This window comes from Protomyctophum parallelum (assembly GCF_964188405.1).
Source record: "Protomyctophum parallelum genome assembly, chromosome: 7".
In the NCBI taxonomy this organism is placed as follows: domain Eukaryota; kingdom Metazoa; phylum Chordata; class Actinopteri; order Myctophiformes; family Myctophidae; genus Protomyctophum; species Protomyctophum parallelum.
This window is the reverse complement of record NC_139705.1, coordinates 52,727,437-52,751,888: the sequence shown is the minus strand read 5'-3', so window position 1 is coordinate 52,751,888 and position 24,452 is coordinate 52,727,437.

Here is a 24,452-nt window from a genome sequence, read left to right as displayed (position 1 = left end):
AAATGTGTAGCGTCAGATGTAAGTTCTGTGTAATATAATTGTAAATAAAAAAAAGGTTTAGTCCTATGTGAATAAATTATTTGATGATTATTGGCATTCTTTCATCTTCACATGCCAAATTCACAATTGCACAATTTTCTATAACAATGTAGTCATTTTAACAGTAGGCTATAGTAACCTAACTATATGGACATATATTGTTCATGTTTTGTATAGACAAGTGTATCTACAATATTTAATGTCAAGACAATTGCTTTGATTTAACTGTGGATTTATTTTTCAAGATTATTCCACAATTTTCACAAATGTTCACAATTATTCTGTTATATTTTCTTTAAGCTGACAGCACATCATATGACAATGCGTTCTGAAATTGTAGATCGGTTAAATGATTAATTCACAAGTCTAAAATACATCAATATACTAAATATACTATGTAATATACAGCAAATCTGCAGGTTAAATTACAGTGAAACAAGGAATAAGATTGAGAATTAAATTGAATTGTTTATTTCTATCTGCAGCATAATGTTGGTGTGACATGAAGCAGAAATATATAATGTAGATAGTGATGCAATGAGGGTAAAACCCCAACAAAAAGTCACCACCATACTAATTAGTACATTTAATGACTGGTCAACAACACATCTAGATACAAGAATGTGTAAATTGGGGGATACTTGGAGACAATGACAGTTAAAGTGTGTAGATTATACTGAGAGCTATCTGCATTTAAAATGCAAATAAGACAACAACATGTGTGTGTGTGTGTGTGTGTGTGTGTGTGTGTGTAAATTATATTTATAAGACTAAACCTAACCTGTACACTAAAACCAGCTAAGTGGCCTTGTTGTTAGAGTGTCCGCCCTGAGACTGGGAGGTCGGGGGTTGGATCCCTGTGACATACTAGCATGATGTCCAGGGGGTGTACTTGTGCTACAGAAACAGGCCCCTGCCCTATGGGCCTCATGGCTCAGCAATCATTATATGCTCGTATATGACGGAGCATTCCGTCATAAGCAGCTGATGGTTGGATTGTATACGTATCATCATGCTACACTCGTCCTCTATACTTAAGCTTTATTCACGCTAAACAGAGTTATGTTTCATGTGTGTGTGCTCATGACATTTTCAGTTGCTTGAAGTAGTAATACGCTCCCACAAGGGAACAGTTTAAATCCAGTGTATACAACCTTGAAGTAGTAATACTCTCCTACAAGGGAACAGTTTAAATCCAGTGTATACAACCTTGAAGTAGTAATACTCTCCTACAAGGGAACAGTTTAAATCCAGTGTATACAACCTTGAAGTAGTAATACTCTCCTACAAGGGAACAGTTTAAATCCAGTGTATACAACCTTGAAGTTTTAATACTCTCCTACAAGGGAACAGTTTAAATCCAGTGTATACAACCCTATACACCTCCCCTTTGTCTTGGAGTGGTGAAAACCCTCCTCACAGCTCTCCTCCAGTTAACTGTAGTCAGGTTCCATTTCAACAGTGAATGAAATAATGTTTTTGATTTTTGGACATTAAACTTCTTCATTCTTTCATCTTCACATGCCAAAATCTATAGCAATGAGGTAATTTTAACAGTAGGCTAGTAGTAACGTAACTGTATGGACAATGTAATGCTTTGTATAGACAAGTGTATCTCAAATATTTAATGTCAAGACAATTGGTTTGATTTAACTGTGATTTAACTGTTTCTCTCCAGTGTGAATTCTCTGGTGTCTTTTAAGGCTGGACATTGTAGAGAAGTGTTGTCCACATTGATCACACCCATAGGGTTTCTCTCTAGTGTGGATTCTCTGGTGGGTTTTAAGGTTGGAGATTCGGGAGAATTTTTGTCCACATTGATCACATCCATAGGGTTTCTCTCCAGTGTGAAATCTCTGGTGTCTTTTAAGGCTGGAGATTGTAGAGAAGTGTTGTCCACACTGATCACATCCATAGGGTTTCTCCCCAGTATGAATTATCTGGTGGCTTTTAAGGGTAGACATTTGAGAGAAGTGTTGTCCACACTGATCACATCCATAGGGTTTTTCTCCAGTGTGAATTCTCTGGTGTGTTTTAAGGGTGGATATTTCAGAGAAGTGTTGTCCACACTGATCACATCCATAGGGTTTCTCTCCAGTGTGAATTCTCTGGTGTTTTTTAAGGCTGGACATTGTAGAGAAGTGTTGTCCACACTGATCACAGCAATGGCGTTTTTTCTTTGTCAAGCTTCTTTGTTCATTCACCTCTGGTAGGTCAGGGCAGTCAGACTGATGATGAGACAGAGACACTGGATTGGAAACAAATACAACAATATGAATTAACAAGTAATTGTTGTGCAACAAATCCCTGTCATGTAGCTAACTATTAAAACAATGGACTTAAAAACCTTAGCATGACTATAATATAGGGATTCAGTGGTTACTTAATCCTTAAATAATACTACCACATTTTGATTGTTGCTGTGATGCAAAACACAAATGATCTACAGCAAAGCTACAGATAAGATAATAAAAATAACATTACAATTGAGGGAATAAAAACAGAACAGTGGAAAGGGAGGTTGAGTAACATACCAAGGTCTTTGGGTTCCTCCTGTTCAGCAGAAATGTCCCTGGTGGGTTCGAGAGAGTTCATCTTCACCTGAAGTCTGCAGTCCACAGTCAGATGTGATCAGAAATGATCCTGGAGGAGTTGTGGAGAAATGACACAGACCAAGTCTTCTTATACCAGAGAGCCACTAACTGCTTTGAATGATTGACTAAGAGAACAATAGAACCATCTCTCCACCAATCTCAGTCTAACATACTGTCCTCCACCCTCCCTCCTCCCCACAGATATACTCACTCAATGGATCCAAAGTGGTCACACAATAAATAAATAAAGTGTTACACGCCCCAGGGGTGTGGCTTAGTAAACATATATATTTTGTAACTGATCTGCCAGGTTAACCTGGATAAACAGGGAGACAGAGTCAGTTTCAGTGTTGTTCGTTTCTCTCTTCCTTGTCATCTGATTAATTAACAATTATGCAGGTTCAATTACCCTTTGCTTTTCTTTCTTTGTTTTAAAGAGTTTCACTTACTGTATGAACATTCACATTTTCACACAATACCAATAAACCCATCTTTTCTTATACATATTCATCAACATCACAATACATATTTTCCATTCATATTCCCATACGTTTACTTTGCTCAGCATCAAAATACTGTAATATACTGTTTGGCTTTTACCAATGTGTTGTTTAGAATTAATTATTTTTTAACTGTCATGTCTCCATGCACTTATTTATATAACCATGAATTATCTGTATCATGAAATCACATTCTCATCAAATTAAATTGCCTCTGTTCTTAAAACAGGTTAACAGCACTGTACTGACATGCTACATACTAGGCTACAAGATACATTTCAAGGCATACTGGAGAGGAGTATTAAATATATAATACCGAAAATAAACATGTCTCAAAGTACACAGTAGAAACACATTTAACATTACAACAGGAGCTTTTACCACCAAGGGAGCATCCCTACTTTACAGTCCCTACAAGGATAAAAAAGGAAAGTGGGCGCTGTGCCTTCAAATTTAAAGCTCCAAGTTAATCTAAATCTAATTGACAGAAAATCTGCAGATCAAATGACAGTAAAACAAAGAAGAAGGTTGAGAATGAAATTGAATATCGAGACTTTTATTTATATCTGTAATAATGTTGGTGTGACATGTTCAGTGTACAGTAAAACATTTATGATTAGTTCACAAAGCTCAAATACATAAATATACTAAATATACCATCTAATATACAGCAAATTACAGTGAAACAAGGAATAAGATTGAGAATTAAATTGAATATTGTTTATTTCTATCTGCAGCATAATGTTGGTGTGACATGTTCCACAAAAGCAATACAGTATCACACTAATAAAACATGTAGGGTCAGATGTAATGAAGCAGAAATATATAATGTAGATAGAGTGATGCAATGAGGGTAAAACTCCAACTAAAAGTCACCACCATACTAATGATGACTGGTCAACAACCCATCTAGATACAAGAATGTGTAAATTGGGGATTCCGAGACAATGACAGTGTGCCCTCTTACGGGATTTCAGCCCCTGCCTCTCTCTGTCTGCACGTCCCTGAGTGGGAGGGAGAAAGGGGGCGGTAGGCGGGGCAAGTGCCCAAACCTATAAGGGGGAGGGTTGCACATTAAGTATACAATACATATGTAAACTTATATAAACCTCTGTACTTCTGCTTGGAAGAAATAAAATAAAAAAGACCTCTGAACATCGGTGTTTGGTCAGAGTTATGAGCCTTTTCAGTCGGCCTGTATACAAGAAGTGAACGGCAGGAGTCTGCTGCAGATGGAAAGGCCAAGCAAAGAAGGTGACAAAATATTACAGCGATCCTGATTTATATAAGCTTATATGACTGAGCATTAAGCAATAACTGACAGTTGGATTGTATATGATGGAATACTCAGAAGCATAAGCCGTTAATTTGTTAAAAGACATACACTCGTCCTCTATAATTACGCTTTAGTTAAAGGCTACTGTTCACGCTAATTCTCTGAATTTGAAGGATCTGGTGTATTTTGGACATTATGGGGAAGTGTAGAATGAAGCTTAATGGAAAGCATATGACCCGAAAGGTTTAATGTGTAATCCTGTTGCAAACTTGCAATCAATCCAATCATAGACCTTCATGTTCAGTTTCTACAAGAACATGGAGCCCATTATTAAATGGAACCCATGTTCTCGTAGAAACTGAATTTGAACGGGATTGCTTCTTCCAAGTGTGGCCTAAAAATAAAATGTGTGTCTGAACAAGTGTGAACAAAGTTAATCTAAATGTAATTGACAGAAAATCTGCAGCATCTGCAGCATAATGTTGGTGTGACATGTTCAGTATACAGTATAACAGCAGTATCATAATCATGAAACATGCAGCGTCAGATGTAATGAATCAGAAATAAATCATGATCGTCAGAAATAATGTAGATAGATTGATGCAATGGGTGGAAAAATATGGTCTAACAGACTCCAACAAAGTCACATACCTTTCGGTTTTACCACACAAAAACAGGTCATTTAAATAGTATACTAGTATACTTAAAAATGTATAAAAAAATAAAAAAATAAAGATTATAGAGTTAGGGTTACACTTCCAACACTTTTACATGGATGTGCTAAGCCCTTGTCATAATGTAAACACTAGGGTTTCTCTCCAGTGTGAATTCTCTGGTGTGTTTTAAGGCTGGACAAATGAGAGAAGTGTTGTCCACAATGATCACATCCATAGGGTTTTTCTCCAGTGTGGATTCTATGGTGTTTTTTAAGGCTGGACATTTCAGAGAAGTGTCGCCCACAATGCTCACATCCATAGGGTTTCTCTCCAGTGTGAATTCTATGGTGTATTTTAAGTTTGGTAATTTCAGAGAAGTGTCGTCCACAATGATCACATCCATAGGGTTTCTCACCAGTGTGAATTCTATGGTGTTTTTTAAGGCTGGACATTTCAGCGAAGTGTTGTCCACATTGATCACATCCAAAGGGTTTCTCTCCGGTGTGAATTCTCTGGTGGGTTTTAAGGTTGGACATTGTAGAGAAGTGTTGTCCACATTGATCACACCCATAGGGTTTCTCTCCGGTGTGAATTCTCTGGTGGGTTTTAAGGTTGGCCAATTGAGAGAAGTGTTGTCCACAATGATCACATCCATAGGGTTTCTCTCCAGTGTGAATTCTCTGGTGTGTTTTAAGGCTGGACATTTCAGAGAAGTGTTGTCCACATTGATCACATCCATAGGGTTTCTCTCCAGTGTGAATTCTCTGGTGTGTTTTAAGGCTGGACATTGTAGAGAAGTGTTGTCCACATTGATCACATCCATAGGGTTTCTCTCCAGTGTGAATTCTCTGGTGTGTTTTAAGGCTGGACATTTCAGAGAAGTGTTGTCCACATTGATCACATCCATAGGGTTTCTCTCCAGTGTGAATTCTCTGGTCTGTTTTAAGGCTGGACATTGTAGAGAAGTGTTGTCCACATTGATCACATCCATAGGGTTTCTCTCCAGTGTGAATTCTCTGGTGTCTTTTAAGGCTGGACATTGTAGAGAAGTGTTGTCCACATTGATCACACCCATAGGGTTTCTCTCTAGTGTGGATTCTCTGGTGGGTTTTAAGGTTGGAGATTCGGGAGAATTTTTGTCCACATTGATCACATCCATAGGGTTTCTCTCCAGTGTGAAATCTCTGGTGTCTTTTAAGGCTGGAGATTGTAGAGAAGTGTTGTCCACACTGATCACATCCATAGGGTTTCTCCCCAGTATGAATTATCTGGTGGCTTTTAAGGGTAGACATTTGAGAGAAGTGTTGTCCACACTGATCACATCCATAGGGTTTTTCTCCAGTGTGAATTCTCTGGTGTGTTTTAAGGGTGGATATTTCAGAGAAGTGTTGTCCACACTGATCACATCCATAGGGTTTCTCTCCAGTGTGAATTCTCTGGTGTTTTTTAAGGCTGGACATTGTAGAGAAGTGTTGTCCACACTGATCACAGCAATGGCGTTTTTTCTTTGTCAAGCTTCTTTGTTCATTCACCTCTGGTAGGTCAGGGCAGTCAGACTGATGATGAGACAGAGACACTGGATTGGAAACAAATACAACAATATGAATTAACAAGTAATTGTTGTGCAACAAATCCCTGTCATGTAGCTAACTATTAAAACAATGGACTTAAAAACCTTAGCATGACTATAATATAGGGATTCAGTGGTTACTTAATCCTTAAATAATACTACCACATTTTGATTGTTGCTGTGATGCAAAACACAAATGATCTACAGCAAAGCTACAGATAAGATAATAAAAATAACATTACAATTGAGGGAATAAAAACAGAACAGTGGAAAGGGAGGTTGAGTAACATACCAAGGTCTTTGGGTTCCTCCTGTTCAGCAGAAATGTCCCTGGTGGGTTCGAGAGAGTTCATCTTCACCTGAAGTCTGCAGTCCACAGTCAGATGTGATCAGAAATGATCCTGGAGGAGTTGTGGAGAAATGACACAGACCAAGTCTTCTTATACCAGAGAGCCACTAACTGCTTTGAATGATTGACTAAGAGAACAATAGAACCATCTCTCCACCAATCACAGTCTAACATACTGTCCTCCACCCTCCCTCCTCCCCACAGATATACTCACTCAATGGATCCAAAGTGGTCACACAATAAATAAATAAAGTGTTACACGCCCCAGGGGTGTGGATTAGTAAACATATATATTTTGTAACTGATCTGCCAGGTTAACCTGGATAAACAGGGAGACAGAGTCAGTTTCAGTGTTGTTCGTTTCTCTCTTCCTTGTCATCTGATTAATTAACAATTATGCAGGTTCAATTACCCTTTGCTTTTCTTTCTTTGTTTTAAAGAGTTTCACTTACTGTATGAACATTCACATTTTCACACAATACCAATAAACCCATCTTTTCTTATACATATTCATCAACATCACAATACATATTTTCCATTCATATTCCCATACGTTTACTTTGCTCAGCATCAAAATACTGTAATATACTGTTTGGCTTTTACCAATGTGTTGTTTAGAATTAATTATTTTTTAACTGTCATGTCTCCATGCACTTATTTAACCATGAATTATCTGTATCATGAAATCACATTCTCATCAAATTAAATTGCCTCTGTTCTTAAAACAGGTTAACAGCACTGTACTGACATGCTACATACTAGGCTACAAGATACATTTCAAGGCATACTGGAGAGGAGTATTAAATATATAATACCGAAAATAAACATGTCTCAAAGTACACAGTAGAAACACATTTAACATTACAACAGGAGCTTTTACCACCAAGGGAGCATCCCTACTTTACAGTCCCTACAAGGATAAAAAAGGAAAGTGGGCGCTGTGCCTTCAAATTTAAAGCTCCAAGTTAATCTAAATCTAATTGACAGAAAATCTGCAGATCAAATGACAGTAAAACAAAGAAGAAGGTTGAGAATGAAATTGAATATCGAGACTTTTATTTATATCTGTAATAATGTTGGTGTGACATGTTCAGTGTACAGTATTACAGCAGTATCATAATAACATGCAGTGTCAGATCTTGGTCGTCAGAAATAATTTAATGACTGGTCAACAACCCATCTAGATACAAGAATGTGTAAATTGGGGGATACTTGGAGACAATGACTAAAGTGTGTAGATTATACTGAGAGGGCCATCTGCATTTAAAATGCAAATAAAACAACATGTGTGTGTGTGTGTGTGTGTGTGTGTGTGTGTGTGTGTGTGTGTGTGTGTGTGTGTGTGTGTGTGTGTGTGTGTGTGTGTGTGTGTGTGTGTGTGTGTGTGTGTGTGTGAATTATACTGAGATTGAATCTGCATTTAAAATGTATAAATTGATTGAGTGCAACAAGCTGGTGTTAAATTATATTTTTAAGACAAAACTTAACCTGTACATTAAAACCAGCTAAGTGGCCTTGTTGTTAGAGTGTCCGCCCTGAGACTGGGAGGTCGGGGGTTCGATCACAGTGCCTCCCTGCTTGGCATTCAGTGTCAAGGCTTGGATATGTGGTAAGTCCCTGTGACATACTAGCATCATGTCCAACAAATAATAATACAATGTGTGAACAAGTGTGAACAACCCCTGATTTTTTTTAATCTAATTTACAGAAAATCTGCAGGTCAAATGACAGTAAAACAACAAATGAGACTGAAATTGAATATCGACTTTTATTTCTATCTGCAGCATAATGTTGGTGTGACATGTTCAGTGTACAGTATAACAGCAGTATCATAATAATGAAATGTGTAGCGTCAGATGTAAGTTCTGTGTAATATAATTGTAAATAAAAAAAAGGTTTAGTCCTATGTGAATAAATTATTTGATGATTATTGGCATTCTTTCATCTTCACATGCCAAATTCACAATTGCACAATTTTCTATAACAATGTAGTCATTTTAACAGTAGGCTATAGTAACCTAACTATATGGACATATATTGTTCATGTTTTGTATAGACAAGTGTATCTACAATATTTAATGTCAAGACAATTGCTTTGATTTAACTGTGGATTTATTTTTCAAGATTATTCCACAATTTTCACAAATGTTCACAATTATTCTGTTATATTTTCTTTAAGCTGACAGCACATCATATGACAATGCGTTCTGAAATTGTAGATCGGTTAAATGATTAATTCACAAGTCTAAAATACATCAATATACTAAATATACTATGTAATATACAGCAAATCTGCAGGTTAAATTACAGTGAAACAAGGAATAAGATTGAGAATTAAATTGAATTGTTTATTTCTATCTGCAGCATAATGTTGGTGTGACATGAAGCAGAAATATATAATGTAGATAGTGATGCAATGAGGGTAAAACCCCAACAAAAAGTCACCACCATACTAATGATGACTGGTCAACAACCCATCTAGATACAAGAATGTGTAAATTGGGGGATACTTGGAGACAATGACAGTTAAAGTGTGTAGATTATACTGAGAGCTATCTGCATTTAAAATGCAAATAAGACAACAACATGTGTGTGTGTGTGTGTGTGTGTGTGTGTGTGTGTGTGTGTGTGTAAATTATATTTATAAGACTAAACCTAACCTGTACACTAAAACCAGCTAAGTGGCCTTGTTGTTAGAGTGTCCGCCCTGAGACTGGGAGGTCGGGGGTTGGATCCCTGTGACATACTAGCATGATGTCCAGGGGGTGTACTTGTGCTACAGAAACAGGCCCCTGCCCTATGGGCCTCATGGCTCAGCAATCATTATATGCTCGTATATGACGGAGCATTCCGTCATAAGCAGCTGATGGTTGGATTGTATACGTATCATCATGCTACACTCGTCCTCTATACTTAAGCTTTATTCACGCTAAACAGAGTTATGTTTCATGTGTGTGTGCTCATGACATTTTCAGTTGCTTGAAGTAGTAATACGCTCCCACAAGGGAACAGTTTAAATCCAGTGTATACAACCTTGAAGTAGTAATACTCTCCTACAAGGGAAAAGTTTAAATCCAGTGTATACAACCTTGAAGTAGTAATACTCTCCTACAAGGGAACAGTTTAAATCCAGTGTATACAACCTTGAAGTTTTAATACTCTCCTACAAGGGAACAGTTTAAATCCAGTGTATACAACCTTGAAGTAGTAATACTCTCCTACAAGGGAACAGTTTAAATCCAGTGTATACAACCTTGAAGTTTTAATACTCTCCTACAAGGGAACAGTTTAAATCCAGTGTATACAACCCTATACACCTCCCCTTTGTCTTGGAGTGGTGAAAACCCTCCTCACAGCTCTCCTCCAGTTAACTGTAGTCAGGTTCCATTTCAACAGTGAATGAAATAATGTTTTTGATTTTTGGACATTAAACTTCTTCATTCTTTCATCTTCACATGCCAAAATCTATAGCAATGAGGTAATTTTAACAGTAGGCTAGTAGTAACGTAACTGTATGGACAATGTAATGCTTTGTATAGACAAGTGTATCTCAAATATTTAATGTCAAGACAATTGGTTTGATTTAACTGTGGACCCTCATTTTTTCATTTTTCAAGATTCTTCCACAATTTTCACAGTTATTCTGCGTAACTGTTATAGACAATATTTAAGATGACAACACATCATATCACAATCCGTTCTTTGTAGATGAGTCATGTTGATCTGCCCAGAGCATTTACCAAATGGCAAAGCTCAAATACATGAATCTATAGGCTACAGCAAATCTGCAGGTCAAATTAATGTGAAACCAGGAATAAGATTGAGAGTTAAATTGACTATTGTGACTTGTTCATTTCTATCTGCAGCATAGATAGAACAACATGAAAATGACAGACGAAAAAGGCTCTACAGACTCCAACAAAAAGTCACCACCATCCTAATTAGTATATAGAATGACTGGTCAACAACCCATCTAGATACAAGAATGTGTAAATTGGGGGATACTTGGAGACAATGACAGTTAAAGTGTGTAGATTATACTGAGAGGGCCATCTGCATTTAAAATGCAAATAATGGGGGGGGGGGGGGGATTTCAGATGCTGGATGTGTTTGTTCCGTTATTTTACTAAATAAGAAACTCTACGTTTAACTGAGACATAATGTTTCCACTGTTGATTTATGTAACACAAATACACAAGTCAAAATAACATATATAATATATAATGTTTAATGTCAAGACAATTGATTTGATTAAACGTATTACACATTTTTCACAAATGTTCTGTGCAACTGTTAAAGACAGTTGCTTTAAGCTGATAACACATCACATCACAATGCATTCTGAAATTGTAGATTGCAGTTATATTTATCCGCGCAGAGCATTTACCAAATGATTACTTCACAAAGCTCAAATACATAAATATACTAAATATACTATCTAATATAGGCTACAGCAAATTACAGTGAAACAAGGATTATGATTGAGAATTAAATTGAATATTGTGACTTGTTTATTTCTATCTGCAGCATAATGTTGGTGACATGTTCCACAAAAGCAATAGAGTATAACAACAGTATGACACTAATAAAACATGTATGGTCAGATGTAATGAAGCAGAAATATATAATGTAGATAGGGTAAAACTGTAGTGAGGGTAAAACTCCAACAAAAAGTCACCACCATCCTAATTAGTATACAGAATGACTGGTCAACAACCCATCTAGATACAAGAATGTGTAAATTGGGGGATTCCGAGACAATGACAGTGTGCCCTCTTACAGGATTTCAGCCCCTGCCTCTCTACACTTTCTGCACGTCCCTGAGTGGGAGGGAGAACGGGGGGGTCATTCTGCCCAACCTATAAGGGGGAGGGTTGCACATTAAGTAGGCTATGATGTGCAAAACACAAAAAATAATAAAAGGGAGTTCCATTAACAATACATATGTAAATTTATATAAACCTCTGTACTTCTGCTTGGAAGAAATAAAATAAAAAGGACCTCTGAACATCGGTGTTTGGTCAGAGTTATGAGCCTTTTCAGTCGGCCTGTATACAAGAAGTGAACGGCAGGAGTCTGCTGCAGATGGAAAGGCCAAGCAAAGAAGGGGAAAAATATAGCCTAATTAAAAAAAGCTTATATGACTGAGCATTCCAACATAAGCAACAGACAGTTGGATTGTATATGATGGAATACTCAGAAGCAGTTACTTTGTTAAAAGACCACAAGGTATCGCCATACACTCGTCCTCTATAATTACGCTTTAGTTAAAGGCTACTGTTCACGCTAAACAGAGTTAAATGTTTATGTGTCCGTAACCAGTGTATACAACCTTGTGAACTTCTAAATAATTTGATGGACTAAAAGCTTCTCCACACACTTTGCAATGAATTTATCTCTGAATGTGAATGATCTGGTGTATTTTGGACATTATGGGGAAGTGTAGAATAAAGCTTAATGAAAAGCATATGAGCCGAAAGGTTTAATGTGTAATCCTGTTGCAAACTTGCAATCAATCCAATCATAGACCTTCATGTTCAGTTTCTACAAGAACATGGAGCACATTATTAAATGGGACCCATGTTCTTGTAGAAACTGAATTGTAACAGGATTGCTTGCTAGTGTGGCCTAAAAATAAAATGTGTGTCTGAACAAGTCTGAACAAAGTTAATCTAAATCTAATTGACAGAAAATCTGCAGATCAAATGACAGTAAAACAAATAATAAGGTTAAGAATGAAATTCTTTATTTCTATCTGACATGTTCAGTGTACAGTATAACAGCAGTATCATAATAACATGCAGCGTCAGATGTAATGAAGTAGAAATAAATCATGGTCGTCAGAAATAATGTAGATAGATTGATGCAATGGGAGAAAAAAGAGGCTCCTCTAACAGACTCCAAGACAAAGTCACCACCGTGACTTTTAGGTGTTAATACTTTCTATAAAAAAAGAAAGACCCAGTGAATAAAAAATACCACAAAAAAGAACAGGTCATTTAAACAGTATATACAACTTTAATTGTAATTAAAAATGTAAAAAAAAAAGATCATACTACAACACTATTACGTGGATGTGCTAAGCTCTTGTCATAATGTAAATACTAGGGTTTCTCTCTAGTGTGAATTATCCGGTGGCTTTTAAGAATGGACAAACGAGAGAAGTGTTGTCCACAATGATCACATCCATAGGGTTTCTCTCCAGTGTGAATTCTCTGGTGTGTTTCAAGGCTGGACATTTGAGAGAAGTGTCGTCCACACTGCTCACATCCATAGGGTTTCTCTCCAGTGTGGATTCTATGGTGTGTTTTAAGGTGGGCCAAACGAGAGAAGTGTTGTCCACACTGATCACATCCATAGGGTTTCTCTCCAGTGTGATTTCTCTGGTGGCTTTTAAGGCTGGACATTCGAGAGAAGTGTTGTCCACAGTGATCACATCCATATGGTTTCTCTCCAGTGTGAATTCTCTGGTGTGTTTTAAGGTGGGCCAATTGAGAGAAGTGTTGTCCACACTGATCACATCCATAGGGTTTTTCGCCAGTGTGAATTATCTTGTGTGATTTAAGTTTGGACATTTCAGAGAAGTGTCATCCACATTGATCACATCCAAAGGGTTTTTCTCCAGTGTGAATTCTCTGGTGTGATTTAAGGTTGGACATTAGAGAGAAGTGTTGTCCACACTGATCACATCCATAGGGTTTCTCTCCAGTGTGAATACTCTGGTGGCTTTTAAGGTGGGACAATTGAGAAAAGTGTTGTCCACAGTGATCACATCCATATGGTTTCTCTCCAGTGTGAATTCTCTGGTGTTTTTTAAGGCTGGACAATTCAGCGAAGTGCCGTCCACATTGATCACATCCATAGGGTTTCTCTCCAGTGTGAATTCTCTGGTGTGTTTTAAGGTTGGCCAATCGAGAGAAGTGTTGTCCACACTGATCACAGCAATGGTGTTTTTTCTTTGTCAAGCTTCTTTGTTCATTCACCTCTGGTAGGTCAGGGCAGTCAGGCTGATGATGTGACCCTGGATTGGAAACAAATAGAAAATAAAGATTGTTGATATGTTGATAAGTAGACAACAAAAGTAATTGTTGTGCAACAAATCCCTGTCATGTAGCTAACTATTAAAACAATGGACTTAACCTTAGCATGATTAAAATATAGGGATTCAGTTATTACTTAATCCTTAAATAATAATACAAATAGTTGGTAGTTGCTGTGATGCAAAACACAAATGATCTACAGCAAAGCTACTGATAATAAGCTAACAATAAAATGACTATTGAGAATTTTGAGGGAATAAAAACAGTAGGAGAGAAAAGGGAGGTTGAGTAACATACCAAGGTCTTTGGGTTCCTCCTGTTCAGCAGAAATGTCCCTGGTGGGTTCGAGAGAGTTCATCTTCACCTGAAGTCTGCAGTCCACAGTCAGATGTGATCAGAAATGATCCTGGAGGAGTTGTGGAGAAATGACACAGACCAAGTCTTCTTATACCAGAGAGACACTAACTGCTTTGAATGATTGACTAAGAGAACAATAGAACCATCTCTCCACCAATCACAGTCTAACATACTGTCCTCCACCCTCCCTCCTCCCCACAGATATACTCACTCAATGGATCCAAAGTGGTCACACAATAAATAAATAAAAAGTGTTACACACCCCAGGGGTGTGGCTTAGTAAACATATATATTTTTTAACTGATCTGCCAGGTTAACCTGAATAAACAGGGAGACAGAGTCAGTTTCAGTGTTGTTCGTTTCTCTCTTCCTTGTCATCTGATTTATTAACAATTATGCAGGTTCAATTACCATTTGCTTTTCTTTCTTTGTTTTAAAGAGTTTCACTTACTGTATGAATATTCACATTTTCACACAATATCAATAAACCCATTGTTTCTTATACATATTCATCAACATCACAATACATATTTTCCATTCATATTCCCATATGTTCTCATGTGTTGTTTAGAATTAATTATTGTCATGTCTCCTGCACTTATTTATATAACCATGAATTATCTGTATCATGAAATCACATTCTCATCAAATTAAATTCTGTTCTTAAAACAGGTTAACAGCACTGTACTGACATGCTACATACTAGGCTACAAGATACATTTCAAGGCATACTGGAGAGGAGTATTAAATATATAATACCGAAAATAAACATGTCTCAAAGTACACAGTAGAAACACATTTAACATTACAACAGGAGCTTTTACCACCAAGGGAGCAACACAAATACTGTCAGTGAAAACAACTAAAATGCCACGTTTGTGAGCAGCAGTAATGGCTGCCATGAATCTGACTGCTTAGGTCTAGATTCAACTACACATCAAATTACTACAGAATCACGTCATTTCTGGCATAAAACCAAGACAAGCTTTGTTTTATAGTAGGCCTACAAAGTGCTCATAGTAAACATGTTTTATGTCCTAATAATATATTTACCTGAACAAATACAATAAACATTATCTTGTCATTATGTTCCAAAATACATCCAAATAAACACCATGTGTCATACTGTCATTCTTTCTGCATTATCACTTTAAATCCGTTTTTGGACAAATACTGTAAACTTGCCTCTAACGTGCATTTTCATATAAAAGGTGCTAAAAGCATCATTTCAGGACTTAATACAAACAGTAACAGTATCCCTATTTACATGTGTATGGTGTAAAACCATTCCCCCAAAACCCTTTCAACACTGTAGAATGTACACAAAATAAATAATGGAGCCAGCCATTCTATGAATCAAAACAAACCCTAAAACTGGAGCAGTGATACTCAAGACAGAATTAATTATTGTAACATGACGGAACATTCCCAACGTGGCCGACGCCATCTTGACTCAAGTGTGTGGCCCACACTACAAACACTGAGAAACTTCCTAAGTACCCGTTTTACTCTTAAATGACAACAAACAATGTCCAGAGTCATCTCCAAACGTGCATAAACAAACGGTAATCATTTCTGTGGTTTGTGAAGTATTACCCACCTGTAAAACAGGATAAAGATGTTAAAAGAATGGAGACAGATAAATCAAGCGTTTGTTCAGTGTTCACCATGTCCTGAGTTATGAAGGGAGACGGTGGCGCATGCGCTGAAGACACTACACTCTGGAAAGACAGTTTTTACCTGTGGTCCTACACTGCCACCTATTGACCAGGTTATTTGTGGTTTTGTTGGAGAATGACATGAAAACACAAACTGAGTTTAAAAGAAAGACACTGGGTACAAATAATACAATCACTTTAGTGAGCATCACATAACCACGAAACAAAACGTAATTAACATGTCAGTTTATGTTGTGCGACAGGTAGCTTTTTAATCAAATTGAATGTATTGCTTAAATTACTTGTGTAACTTTTTTTGTGGAGTGACACTGTTTACTTATTCCATCACTGAACAAACCACAGGGTAGGTGGAATGACATTTAAACAGTCTTGTTACCAATTAATTGTAACTTAGTGAGGATAAAAAGGTCACTTTAAAGAAGAGTACAGCCTGAAAGTAGTAACACCTCCCCTTCAATCTTTAAGCAACACATCATATAACAATGCGTTCTAAAACGCAATCGGCTAAATGATTAATTCACAAAGCTCAAATACATCAATATACTAAATATAGCCTACTATGTAATATAGGCCTACAGCAAATATGCAGGTTAAATTACAGTGAAACAAGGAATAAGATTGTGAATTAAATTCAATATTGTTTATTGTTTATTTCTATCTGCAGCATAATGTTGGTGTGACATGTTCCACAAAAGCAATACATTATCACACTAATAAAACATGTAGGGTCAGATGTAATGAAGCAGAAATATATAATGTAGATAGAGTGATGTAATGAGGGTAAAACTCCAACAAAAAGTCACCACCATACTAATGATGACTGGTCAACAACCCATCTAGATACAAGAATGTGTAAATTGGTGATACTTGGAGACAATGACAGTTAAAGTGTGTAGATTATACTGAGAGCTATCTGCATTTAAAATGCAAATAAAACAACATGTGTATGTGTGTGTGTGTGTGTGTGTGTGTGTGTGAATTATACTGAGATTGAATCTGCATTTAAAATGTATAAATTGATTGAGTGCAACAAGCTGGTGTTAAATTATATTTCTAAGACTAAACTTAACCTGTACACTAAAACCAGCTAAGTGGCCTTGTTGTTAGAGTGTCCGCCCTGAGACTGGGAGGTCGGGGGTTCGATCCCAGTGCCTCCCTGCTTGGCATTCAGTGTCAAGGCTTGGATATGGGGTAAGTCCCTGTGACATACTAGCATCATGTCCAAAAAATAATAATACAATGTGTGAACAAGTGTGAACAACCCCTGATTTATTTTAAATCTAATTTACAGAAAATCTGCAGGTCAAATTGTCGTAAAACAACTAATGAGACTGAAATTGAATAGAGACTTTTATTTCTATCTGCAGCATAATGTTGGTGTGACATGTTCAGTGTACAGTATAAGGGGAAAAAAAGAGGCTCTAACAGACTCCAGCACAAAGTCGAGACCATACTTCGGTTTTAATGATTTCTCTGAAAGACTCAGTGAATAAGAAATACCAAAAAATAACAGGTCATTTAAACAGTATACAACTTTCCTTGTAATTAAAAATGTGAAAAAAATCATCATCATACAAAACTTTTACGTGGATGTGCTAAGCTCTTAATAAAGTCATAACAAGTCAACACTAGGGTTGCTCTCTAGTGTGAATTATCCGGTGGATTTTAAGGCTGGACAATTGAGAGAAGTGTTGTCCACAATGCTCACATCCATAGGGTTTCTCTCCAGTGTGAATTATATGGTGTTTTTTAAGGCTGGACATTAGAGAGAAGTGTTGTCCACACTGATCACATCCATAAGGTTTTTCTCCAGTGTGAATTCTCTTGTGTCTTTTAAGGTTGGTCATTTGAGAGAAGTGTTCTCCACATTGATCACATCCATAGGGTTTTTCTCCAGTGTGAATTACCTGGTGTATTTTAAGTTTGGACATTTCAGCAAAGTGCCGTCCACATTGATCACATCCATAGGGTTTCTCTCCAGTGTGAATTCTCTTGTGTTTTTTAAGGTTGGACATTGTAGAGAAGTGTTGTCCACACTGCTCACATCCATAGGGTTTCTCTCCAGTGTGAATTCTCTCGTGGCTTTTAAGGATGGACATTGTAGAGAAGTGTTGTCCACATTGATCACATCCATAGGGTTTCTCTCCAGTGTGAATTCTCTGGTGTGTTTTAAGGCTGGACATTTGAGAGAAGTGTCGTCCACATTGATCACATCCATATGGTTTCTCTCCAGTGTGAATTCTCTGGTGTGTTTTAAGGCTGGACATTTGAGTGAAGTGTTGTCCACACTGATCACAGCAATGGTGTTTTTTCTTTGTCAAGCTTCTTTGTTCATTCACCTCTGGTAGGTCAAGGCAGTCAGACTGATGATGAGACAGAGACACTGGATTGGAAACAAATAAAACATAACATTGTTGATAGGTTGATAAGTAGACAACAATATTAATTAACAAGTAATTGTTGTGCAACACATCCCTGTGATGTAGCCAACTATTAAAACAATGGACTTAAAAACCTTAGCATGACTAAATATAGGGATTAAGTGATTACTTAATCCTTAAATAATACTACAAATATTTGGTAGTTGCTGTGATGCAAAACACAAATGATCTACAGCAAAGCTACTGATAATAAGCCAACAATAAAATGACTATTGAGAATATTGATGTAATAAAAACAGAACAGTGGGAGAGAAAAGGGAGGTTGAGTAACATACCAAGGTCTTTGGGTTCCTCCTGTTCAGCAGAAATGTCCCTGGTGGGTTCAAGAGAGTTCATCTTCACCTGAAGTCTGCAGTCCACAGTCAGATGTGATCAGAAAGGATCCTGGAGGAGTTGTGGAGAAATGACACAGACCAAGTCTTCTTATACCAGAGAGCCACTAACTGCTTTGAATGATTGACTAAGAGAACAATAGAACCATCTCTCCACCAATCACAGTCTAGCATACTGTCCTCCACCCTCCCTCCTCCCCACAGATATACTCACTCAATGGATCCAAAGTGGTCACACAATAAAAAGTATGGTAAGCATTTAAGATTAGACCAAGGACTGAGAAACTGTGATTCGTTTACTGCTAGATTTGATTTTATAATGTGAATTTGTTTTGTATTCAGTTTTTATTTTGTTTCAATATTCTGCGTTATAAGATTATAAGGTGTATTATTTACCTTTTATTATTTATTTTATCTATTATACTGTCAAAAGTTATTGATCAAGTTCTTCACTGTGCAATATAATTGTCATTTAAAATAACAAAGTTTGGCCCTATGTTAAGTAAATCATGTTTTTGATTATTGGACATTAAACTTCTTAATTATTTCATCTTCACATGCCAAATTCACAATTTTCAGCAATGTAGTCATTTTAACAGTAGGCTAGTAACCTAACTGTTTGGACACACATGTTCATGCTTTGTATAGATTGTATCTATTGTATCTCAAATATTTAATGTCAAGACAATTGGTTTGATTTAACTGTGGACGCTCATTTTTCAATCCAATCCAATTATTCTGGGCAACTGTTATAGACAACCTTTAACCTAAGCTGAAACACATCATATCACAATGTGTTCTGAAATTGTAGATCACCCAGGGCATTTACCAAATGATTAATTCACAAAGATCAAATAGCCTACATAAAAATACTCAATATACTATCTAATATACAGCAAATCTGCAGCTCAGATTACAGTGAAACTATGAATAAGATTGAATATTGTGACTTGTTTATTTCTATCTGCAGCATAATGTTGGTGTGACATGTTCCACAAAAGCAATACAGTATCACACTAATAAAACATGTAAAGGGTCAGATGTAATGAAGCAGAAATATATAATGTAGAAAAAAATACAAAATGTCAGAAGAAAAAGGCTCAACAAACTCCAACAAAAAGTCACCACCATCCTAACTAGTATATAGAATGACTGGTCAACAACCCATCTAGATACAATAATGTGTAAATTGGGGGATACTTGGAGACAATGACAGTTAAAGTGTGTAGATTATACTGAGTGGGCCATCTGCATTTAAAATGCAAATACTGGGGGGAATAAGATTGAGAATTAAATTGGATATTGTTTATTTCTATCTGCAGCATAATGTTGGTGTGACATGTTCCACAAAAGCAATACAGTATCACACTAATAAAACATGTAGGGTCAGGTGTAATGAAGCAGAAATATATAATGTAGATAGAGTGATGCAATGAGGGTAAAACTCCAACAAAAAGTCACCACCATACTAATGATGACTGGTCAACAACCCATCTAGATACAAGAATGTGTAAATTGGGGGATACTTGGAGACAATGACAGTTAAAGTGTGTAGATTATACTGATCACACACTGATTCATCATGGTCGTCAGAAATAATGTAGATAGATTGATGCAATGGGTGAAAAAAGAGGCTCCTCTAACAGACTCCAAGACAAAGTCACCACCATACTTTTAGGTGTTAATAATTTATCTAAAAAAATATATGAAAGACGCAGTGAATAAGAAATACCACAAAAGAGAACAGGTCATTTAAACAGTATACAACGTTAACAATGAAACATGTAGCGTCAGATGTAATGAAGCAGAAATAAATCTTGTTTGTCAGAAATAATGTAGATATATTGGAGAAAAAAAAGAGGCTCCAACACAAAGTCACCACCATAACTTTCAGGTCAACAGGTCATTTAAATCTAATTCTGACATTTACAGTAAGTTCAGCAGTGGAAAAAAATCATCATCATACAACACTTTTACGTGGATGTGCTAAGCTCTTGTCATAATGTAAAAACTAGGGTTTCTCTCAAGTGTGAATCATCCGGTGGCTTTTAAGGTTGGACAAACGAGAGAAGTGTTGTCCACAATGATCACATCCATAGGGTTTCTCTCCAGTGTGAATTCTATGGTGTTTTTTAAGGCTGGACATTTCAGAGAAGTGTCGTCCACAATGGTCACATCCATAGGGTTTCTCTCCAGTGTGAATTATATGGTGTTTTTTAAGGCTGGACATTTCAGAGAAGTGTCGTCCACATTGATCACATCCATAGGGTTTCTCTCCAGTGTGAATTCTATGGTGTTTTTTAAGGCTGGACATTTCAGAGAAGTGTCGTCCACATTGATCACATCCATAGGGTTTCTCTCCAGTGTGAATTCTTGCATGTGTTTCAAGGTGGGCCAATCGAGAGAATTTTTGTCCACACTGATCACATCCATAGGGTTTCTCTCCAGTGTGAATTCTCTGGTGTGATTTAAGGTTGGACATTTGAGAGAAGTGTTGTCCACATTGATCACATCCATAGGGTTTCTCTCCAGTGTGAATTTTCTGGTGTGTTTTAAGGAGAGACATTCGAGAGAAGTGTCGTCCACACTGATCACATCCATATGGTTTCTCTCCAGTGTGAATTATCTCATGTGATTTAAGGTCAGCAATTTGTGAGAAGTGTTGTCCACATTGATCACATCCATATGGTTTTTCTCCAGTGTGAATTCTCTGGTGTCTTTTAAGGTTGGACATTTGAGAGAAGTGTTGTCCACATTGATCACATCCATAGGGTTTCTCTCCAGTGTGAATTCTCTGGTGTGTTTTAAGGTTGGTCAATTGAGAGAAGTGTTGCCCACATTGATCACATCCATACGGTTTTTCTCCAGCGTGAATTTTCTGGTGTGTTTTAAGGTGGGTCAATTGAGAGAAGTGTTGCCCACATTGATCACATCCATAGGGTTTCTCCCCAGTATGAATTATCTTGTGTGTTTTAAGGTTGGACATTGTAGAGAAGTGTTGTCCACACTGATCACATCCATAGGGTTTCTCCCCAGTATGAATTCTCTTGTGTGTTTTAAGGCTGAACATTGTAGAGAAGTGTTGTCCACACTGATCACATCCATAGGGTTTCTCTCCAGTGTGAATTCTCTGGTGTCTTTTAAGGCTGGACATTTTAGGGAAGTGTTGTCCACACTGATCACAGCGATGGTGTTTTTTCTTTGTCAAGCTTCTTTGTTCATTCACCTCTGATAGGTCAGGGCAGTCAGACTGATGATGAGACACTGGATTGGAAACAAATACAAAATAAAGATTGTTGATAAGTAGACAACAAAAGTAATTGTTGTGCAACAAATCCCTGTCATGTAGCTAACTATTAAAACAATGCACCTAAAAACATTAGCATGACTAAAATATAGGGATTAAGTGATTACTTAATTAAATAATACTACAAATATTTGGTTGTTGCTGTGATGCAAAACACAAATGATCTACAGCAAAGCTACTGATAATAAGATAACAATAAAATGACTATTGAGAATATTGAGGGAATAAAAACAGAACAGTAGCAGAGAAAAGGGAGGTTGAGTAACATACCAAGGTCTTTGGGTTCCTCCTGTTCAGCAGAAATGTCCCTGGTGGGTTCGAGAGAGTTCATCTTCACCTGAAGTCTGCAGTCCACAGTCAGATGTGATCAGAAATGATCCTGGAGGAGTTGTGGAGAAATGACACAGACCAAGTCTTCTTATACCAGAGAGACACTAACTGCTTTGAATGATTGACTAAGAGAACAATAGAACCATCTCTCCACCAATCACAGTCTAACATATTGTCCTCCTAAAAAAAGGTTTAGTCCTATGTGAATACATTATTTGATGATTATTGGACATTAAACATCTTTCATTCTTTCATCTTCACATGCCAAATTCACAATTGCACAATTTTCTATAACAATGTAGTCATTTTAACAGTAGGCTATAGTAACCTAACTGTATGGACATATATTGTTCATGTTTTGTATAGACAAGTGTATCTACACTATTTAATGTCAAGACATGGGTGTACTTGTACATCAAGCTACAGAAACAGGATATAGGCCCCTGCCCTATGGGCCTCATGGCTCGGCAATCATTATCAGCAGCTGATGATTGGATTGTATACGTATCATCATGCTACACTAGTCCTCTATACTTAAGCTTTATTCACGCTAAACAGAGTTATGTTTCATGTGTGTGCTCATGACATTTTCAGTTGTAAAAGTAGTAATATTCTCCCACAAAGGAACAGTTTAAATCCAGTGTACAACCTTGTGAACCTCTGAATGTGAATTATCCGGTGTATTTTGGACATTATGGGGTAGTGTAGAATAAAGCTTAATTCATGAGTGTCACGTAATCCTGTTCCAATCATTGACCTTCATGGATCCCATTTAATAATGGGGTCTGTTCCTGTAGAAACTGAATTAGCACATGATGCAACCCGGTGTTGTTTTTTCTTGCACAAATGTTATGTTCTATAGTGGTCCAAAGTTTGTTAATACCTAACAAGTGTCAATACAGTGTGTGTGTGTTTGTGTGTGTGTGTGTGTGTGTGTGTGTGTGTGTGTGTGTGTGTGTGTGTGTGTGTGTGTGTGTGTGTGTGTGTGTGTGTGTGTGTGTGCGTGAATGACCTGAAACAGTTCAAGTCAATCTAATTTACAGAAAATCTGCAGGTCTAATGACAGTAAAACAACGAATAAGATTGAGAATGAAATTGAATATCGAGACTTTTATTTCTATCTGCAGCAAAAGGTTGGTGTGACATGTTCAGTATACAGTATAACAGCAGTATCATAATCATGAAACATGTAGTCTTAGATGTAACGAAGAAGAAATAAATCATGGTCGTCAGAAATAAAGAGGATCTAACAGACTCCAACACAAAGTCACCACCATACTTTTCGGTTTAAACAATTTCTCTGAAAGACCCAGTGAATAAGAAATTCCACAAAAAAGAACAGGTCATTTAAACAGTATACAAGTTTACTTGTAATAAAAAAAACTGAAAAAGATCATCATACAACACTTTTACGTGGATGCGTTAAGCTCTTGTCATAATGTAAACACTAGGGTTTCTCTCCAGTGTGAATTCTCTTCAATTGAGAGAAGTGTTGTCCACAATGATCACATCCATAGGGTTTCTCTCCGGTGTGAATTCTCTGGTGTCTTTTAAGGCTGGACAATTTTGAGAAAAGTGTTGTCCACAATGATCACATCCATTTGGGTTCCTCCTGTTCAGCAGAAATGTCCCTGGTGGGTTCAAGAGAGTTCATCTTCACCTGAAGTCTGCAGTCCACAGTCAGATGTGATCAGAAAGGATCCTGGAGGAGTTGTGGAGAAATGACACAGACCAAGTCTTCTTATACCAGAGAGCCACTAACTGCTTTGAATGATTGACTAAGAGAACAATAGAACCATCTCTCCACCAATCACAGTCTAGCATACTGTCCTCCACCCTCCCTCCTCCCCACAGATATACTCACTCAATGGATCCAAAGTGGTCACACAATAAAAAGTATGGTAAGCATTTAAGATTAGACCAAGGACTGAGAAACTGTGATTCGTTTACTGCTAGATTTGATTTTATAATGTGAATTTGTT